Source organism: Cherax quadricarinatus, chromosome 19, assembly GCF_038502225.1.
Source record: "Cherax quadricarinatus isolate ZL_2023a chromosome 19, ASM3850222v1, whole genome shotgun sequence".
Taxonomy (NCBI): Eukaryota; Metazoa; Arthropoda; class Malacostraca; order Decapoda; family Parastacidae; genus Cherax; species Cherax quadricarinatus.
Window position 1 is genome coordinate 30339070 of NC_091310.1, and position 7458 is coordinate 30346527.

At 50.8% G+C, this 7458-nt stretch overlaps 1 protein-coding gene across 10 annotated transcripts in view; it reads right to left on the reverse strand.

Moving 5' to 3' along the window:
* LOC128688263 (5-exo-hydroxycamphor dehydrogenase) overlaps positions 1–7458 on the reverse strand; it is a 47461-nt gene that overhangs the window by 26731 nt on the left and 13272 nt on the right. The window lies entirely within an intron of this gene.

Below are 7458 nucleotides of genomic sequence, written 5' to 3' on the forward strand. Positions count from 1 at the left end.
TACTGTACTTACCACCATCGCCACTCCTCCAGAGTACAGGTACTGTACTTACCACCTTCACCACTCCTCCAGAGTGCAAGTACTGTACTTACCACCTTCACCACTCCTCCAGAGTGCAGGTACTGTACTTACCACCTTCACCACTCCTCCAGAGTACAGGTACTGTACTTACCACCTTCACCACTCCTCCAGAGTGCAAGTACTGTACTTACCACCTTCACCACTCCTCCAGAGTGCAGGTACCGTACTTACCACCTTCACCACTCCTCCAGAGTACAGGTACTGTTCTTCCCACCTTCACCGCTCCTCCAGAGTGCAGGTACTGTACTTCCCACCTTCACCACTCCTCCAGAGTGCAGGTACTGTACTTCCCACCTTCACCACTCCTCCAGAGTGCAGGTACTGTACTTCCCACCTTCACCACTCCTCCAGAGTGCAGGTACTGTACTTCCCACCTTCACCACTCCTCCAGAGTGCGGGTACTGTACTTCCCACCTTCACCACCCCTCCAGAGTGCAGGTACTGTTCTTCCCACCTTCACCACTCCTCCAGAGTGCAGGTACTGTACTTCCCACCTTCACCACTCCTCCAGAGTGCAGGTACTGTACTTCCCACCTTCACCACTCCTCCAGAGTGCAGGTACTGTACTTCCCACCTTCACCACTCCTCCAGAGTGCAGGTACTGTACTTCCCACCTTCACCACTCCTCCAGAGTGCAGGTACTGTACTTCCCACCTTCACCACTCCTCCAGAGTGCAGGTACTGTAATTCCCACCTTCATCACTCCTCCAGAGTGCAGGTACTGTACTTACCACCTTCACCACTCCTCCAGAGTGCAGGTACTGTACTTACCACCTTCACCACTCCTCCAGAGTGCAGGTACTGTACTTACCACCTTCACCACTCCTCCAGAGTGCAGGTACTGTACTTCCCACCTTCACCACTCCTCCAGAGTGCAGGTACTGTACTTCCCACCTTCACCACTCCTCCAGAGTGCAGGTACTGTACTTCCCGCCTTCACCACTCCTCCAGAGTGCAGGAACTGTACTTACCACCTTCACCACTCCTCCAGAGTGCAGGTACTGTACTTACCACCTTCACCACTCCTCCAGAGTGCAGTTACTGTACTTACCACCTTCACCACTCCTCCAGAGTGCAGGTACTGTACTTCCCACCTTCACCACTCCTCCAGAGTGCAGGTACTGTACTTACCACCTTCACCACTCCTCCAGAGTGCAGGTACTGTACTTACCACCTTCACCACTCCTCCAGAGTGCAGGTACTGTACTTACCACCTTCACCACTCCTCCAGAGTGCAAGTACTGTACTTACCACCTTCACCACTCCTCCAGAGTGCAGGTACTGTACTTACCACCTTCACCACTCCTCCAGAGTGCAGGTACTGTACTTATCACCTTCACCACTCCTCCAGAGTGCAGGTACTGTACTTACCACCTTCACCACTCCTCCAGAGTGCAGGTACTGTACATCCCACCTTCACCACTCTTCCAGAGTGCAGGTACTGTACTTACCACCTTCACCACTCCTCCAGAGTGCAGGTACTGTACTTATCACCTTCACCACTCCTCCAGAGTGCAAGTACTGTACTTACCACCTTCACCACTCCTCCAGAGTGCAGGTACTGTACTTACCACTCCTCCAGAGTGCAAGTACTGTACTTACCACCTTCACCACTCCTCCAGAGTGCAGGTACTGTACTTATCACCTTCACCACTCCTCCAGAGTGCAAGTACTGTACTTACCACCTTCCCCACTCCTCCAGAGTGCAGGTACTGTACTTATCACCTTCACCACTCCTCCAGAGTGCAGGTACTGTACTTACCACCTTCACCACTCCTCCAGAGTGCAGGTACTGTACTTATCACCTTCACCACTCCTCCAGAGTGCAGGTACTGTACTTCCCACCTTCACCACTCCTCCAGAGTGCAGGTACTGTACTTACCACCTTCACCACTAATCCAGAGTGCAAGTACTGTACTTACCACCTTCACCACTCCTCCAGAGTGCAGGTACTGTACTTATCACCTTCACCACTCCTCCAGAGTGCAAGTACTGTACTTACCACCTTCCCCACTCCTCCAGAGTGCAGGTACTGTACTTATCACCTTCACCACTCCTCCAGAGTGCAGGTACTGTACTTACCACCTTCACCACTCCTCCAGAGTGCAGGTACTGTACTTATCACCTTCACCACTCCTCCAGAGTGCAGGTACTGTACTTCCCACCTTCACTACTCCTCCAGAGTGCAGGTACTGTACTTATCACCTTCACCACTCCTCCAGAGTGCAGGTACTGTACTTCCCACCTTCACTACTCCTCCAGAGTGCAGGTACTGTACTTATCACCTTCACCACTCCTCCAGAGTGCAGGTACTGTACTTCCCACCTTCACCACTCCTCCAGAGTGCAGGTACTGTACTTCCCACCTTCACCACTCCTCCAGAGTGCAGGTACTGTACTTATCACCTTCCCCACTCCTCCAGAGTGCAGGTACTGTACTTACCACCTTCCCCACTCCTCCAGAGTGCAGGTACTGTACTTATCACCTTCACCACTCCTCCAGAGTGCAGGTACTGTACTTCCCACCTTCACTACTCCTCCAGAGTGCAGGTACTGTACTTACCACCTTCACCACTCCTCCAGAGTGCAGGTACTGTACTTCCCACCTTCACTACTCCTCCAGAGTGCAGGTACTGTACTTATCACCTTCACCACTCCTCCAGAGTGCAGGTACTGTACTTCCCACCTTCACTACTCCTCCAGAGTGCAGGTACTGTACTTATCACCTTCACCACTCCTCCAGAGTGCAGGTACTGTACTTCCCACCTTCACCACTCCTCCAGAGTGCAGGTACTGTACTTATCACCTTCCCCACTCCTCCAGAGTGCAGGTACTGTACTTACCACCTTCCCCACTCCTCCAGAGTGCAGGTACTGTACTTATCACCTTCACCACTCCTCCAGAGTGCAGGTACTGTACTTCCCACCTTCACTACTCCTCCAGAGTGCAGGTACTGTACTTCCCACCTTCACTACTCCTCCAGAGTGCAGGTACTGTACTTACCACCTTCACCACTCCTCCAGAGTGCAGGTACTGTACTTACCACCTTCCCCACTCCTCCAGAGTGCAGGTACTGTACTTACCACCTTCCCCACTCCTCCAGAGTGCAGGTACTGTACTTACCACCTTCCCCACTCCTCCAGAGTGCAGGTACTGTACTTACCACCTTCCCCACTCCTCCAGAGTGCAGGTACTGTACTTACCACCTTCCCCACTCCTCCAGAGTGCAGGTACTGTACTTACCACCTTCCCCACTCCTCCAGAGTGCAGGTACTGTACTTCCCACCTTCCCCACTCCTCCAGAGTGCAGGTACTGTACTTACCACCTTCCCCACTCCTCCAGAGTGCAGGTACTGTACTTACCACCTTCCCCACTCCTCCAGAGTGCAGGTACTGTACTTACCACCTTCCCCACTCCTCCAGAGTGCAGGTACTGTACTTATCACCTTCACCACTCCTCCAGAGTGCAGGTACTGTACTTCCCACCTTCCCCACTCCTCCAGAGTGCAGGTACTGTACTTACCACCTTCCCCACTCCTCCAGAGTGCAGGTACTGTACTTACCACCTTCCCCACTCCTCCAGAGTGCAGGTACTGTACTTCCCACCTTCCCCACTCCTCCAGAGTGCAGGTACTGTACTTACCACCTTCCCCACTCCTCCAGAGTGCAGGTACTGTACTTACCACCTTCCCCACTCCTCCAGAGTGCAGGTACTGTACTTACCACCTTCCCCACTCCTCCAGAGTGCAGGTACTGTACTTACCACCTTCCCCACTCCTCCAGAGTGCAGGTACTGTACTTATCACCTTCACCACTCCTCCAGAGTGCAGGTACTGTACTTACCACCTTCCCCACTCCTCCAGAGTGCAGGTACTGTACTTACCACCTTCCCCACTCCTCCAGAGTGCAGGTACTGTACTTATCACCTTCACCACTCCTCCAGAGTGCAGGTACTGTACTTACCACCTTCCCCACTCCTCCAGAGTGCAGGTACTGTACTTATCACCTTCACCACTCCTCCAGAGTGCAGGTACTGTACTTACCACCTTCCCCACTCCTCCAGAGTGCAGGTACTGTACTTATCACCTTCACCACTCCTCCAGAGTGCAGGTACTGTACTTACCACCTTCCCCACTCCTCCAGAGTGCAGGTACTGTACTTACCACCTTCCCCACTCCTCCAGAGTGCAGGTACTGTACTTACCACCTTCCCCACTCCTCCAGAGTGCAGGTACTGTACTTACCACCTTCCCCACTCCTCCAGAGTGCAGGTACTGTACTTATCACCTTCACCACTCCTCCAGAGTGCAGGTACTGTACTTACCACCTTCCCCACTCCTCCAGAGTGCAGGTACTGTACTTACCACCTTCCCCACTCCTCCAGAGTGCAGGTACTGTACTTACCACCTTCCCCACTCCTCCAGAGTGCAGGTACTGTACTTACCACCTTCCCCACTCCTCCAGAGTGCAGGTACTGTACTTATCACCTTCCCCACTCCTCCAGAGTGCAGGTACTGTACTTACCACCTTCCCCACTCCTCCAGAGTGCAGGTACTGTACTTACCACCTTCCCCACTCCTCCAGAGTGCAGGTACTGTACTTATCACCTTCACCACTCCTCCAGAGTGCAGGTACTGTACTTACCACCTTCCCCACTCCTCCAGAGTGCAGGTACTGTACTTATCACCTTCACCACTCCTCCAGAGTGCAGGTACTGTACTTATCACCTTCACCACTCCTCCAGAGTGCAGGTACTGTACTTACCACCTTCCCCACTCCTCCAGAGTGCAGGTACTGTACTTACCACCTTCCCCACTCCTCCAGAGTGCAGGTACTGTACTTATCACCTTCACCACTCCTCCAGAGTGCAGGTACTGTACTTATCACCTTCACCACTCCTCCAGAGTGCAGGTACTGTACTTATCACCTTCACCACTCCTCCAGAGTGCAGGTACTGTACTTACCACCTTCCCCACTCCTCCAGAGTGCAGGTACTGTACTTACCACCTTCCCCACTCCTCCAGAGTGCAGGTACTGTACTTATCACCTTCACCACTCCTCCAGAGTGCAGGTACTGTACTTACCACCTTCCCCACTCCTCCAGAGTGCAGGTACTGTACTTACCACCTTCACCACTCCTCCAGAGTGCAGGTACTGTACTTACCACCTTCCCCACTCCTCCAGAGTGCAGGTACTGTACTTACCACCTTCCCCACTCCTCCAGAGTGCAGGTACTGTACTTATCACCTTCACCACTCCTCCAGAGTGCAGGTACTGTACTTACCACCTTCCCCACTCCTCCAGAGTGCAGGTACTGTACTTACCACCTTCCCCACTCCTCCAGAGTGCAGGTACTGTACTTACCACCTTCCCCACTCCTCCAGAGTGCAGGTACTGTACTTACCACCTTCCCCACTCCTCCAGAGTGCAGGTACTGTACTTATCACCTTCACCACTCCTCCAGAGTGCAGGTACTGTACTTCTCGTCTCAATAAATAATAATATTATAATCTTTATAAATCAAATACCAAAAAGCATTATTAGACATATTTAATAAATGGCTCCGGAACTTTAAAATAACGATATAAGAAAAACTTTAATCAATTAAGATGTCCAGAGTTGACTGATAGGAATGAGAAGACACGATAACAACTTATAAGAAGACAACAAGAAACTTAGCGCCATCAACAGGAGGTAACCAAGAACCAGAATTTTAATTCAAGACAAAGTGGTGTTGAACGTATTGCAGGAAGTGTCTTTCTTAGTGATGTGTGTGTGTGTGTGCGTGTGCGTGTGCGTGTGTGTGTGTGTGTGTGTGTGTGTGTGTGTGTGTGTCTGTGTGTCTGTGTGTGTCTGTGGAGTCTAACCCTTCCGTCATGTCGTTCACATATACCAAAAATAGCACTGGTCCTAGGACCTGACTCCCTGTGGGACCCTCGCCTCGTCACAGGTGCCCACTGTGATACATCATTACGTACCATGACTCGTTGTTGCCTCCTGTCAGGTATTCTCTGATCCATTGCAGTGCCCTTCCTGTTATATGCGCCTGATGCTCTAGCTTCTGCACTAATCTCTTCTTGTGAGGAACTGTGTCAAAGGCCTTTGCAGTCCAAGAAAATGCAATCAACCCACCCTCTCTTCTTGTCTTACTTCTGCTATTTTATCATAAAACTCCTCAGAAGGTTTATGACACAGGATTTGCCTCTGAACTTCTGCTGCTGGCATTTATACCCTGTCCTGTCTAGGTGCTCCACCACTCTCCTCCTGATAATCTTCTCCATAATTTTGCATACTATACACGTCAATGACACAGGTCTATAGTTTAGTGCCTCTTTTCTGTCTCCTTTTTGAAAATGGGAACTGCATTTGCCAGTCTCTCCATACTCCTCAGGTAGCGTCTAGCCTTCCCAGGGGATGTGTTGAAGATTGTGTAAGTGGTGCAGACAACATATCTGCTCCTCTCTCTATGACCCATGGAGAGATGTTGTCCGGTCCCATTGCCTTGAGGTGACTGATGTCCCTTAGCAGTTTCTTCTACCTCCTCCTTAGCAGTTTCTTCAGCCTCCTCCTCATCTGTATATGTCGTCCAACACTTGTTGGTGTATTCCCTGATGGTGTCCCCATCTGGTCTGTTCCCAGAGTCCTTCCTGCCCCTACTGTAAATACTTTAAATCTCGTGTTGAGCCACTCCCTCACATACCTCTTGATCGTTTCTTGTGAGTTCTCCACCTCTTTCTCAGCCTTTTATCACCTGGTCTCTGACTGTTGTCTTCTCCTAATGGCTATACAGCAGTTTCCCCGGGTCAGATTTGGCTTTCATGTGTCGTTTTCTACATTAAAATGCTGGCCTCCTCCTTATTCAAGCATACTGTTTCTGGCTCTTCTACCAATCTCCTTGTTTTCCTTTTTGGTCCTATGCCCTGTACCTTTCCATTCTCTGTTGCACTTAGTTTTGCCTCCCTTACACCTTCTCTGCAAACAAAGGACTCAAGTTTTTGGTTCCTCTCCTATTATTTCTTGTTTCCCTTGGGAACAAAACTTTCCTCTGCCTCCTTGCACTTTGTTGCCACATACCCATCATCTCGTTTACTGATTTTTCCACCATTTCTCTGTCCCACTGAACCTCCTGCAGGAAGTTTCCTCATATCGTGTAGTCCCCTTTTATAGTTTGGCCTGTCCCCTTCAGTTCCTGCTACCTTCTCCACTTGTAACTCTTACTATATAGTCAAAACTCAGAACCATACGATCGCTTAGCTCCAAGGCCTCTCGTAAGTGATGTCCTCGATGTCTGAACTGCTCAGGGTGAACACAAGATCCAGTCTGTTGGTTCATCCTCCTCTCTCTCTGGCTGTGTCCCTGACATGTTGATGCATGAGTTT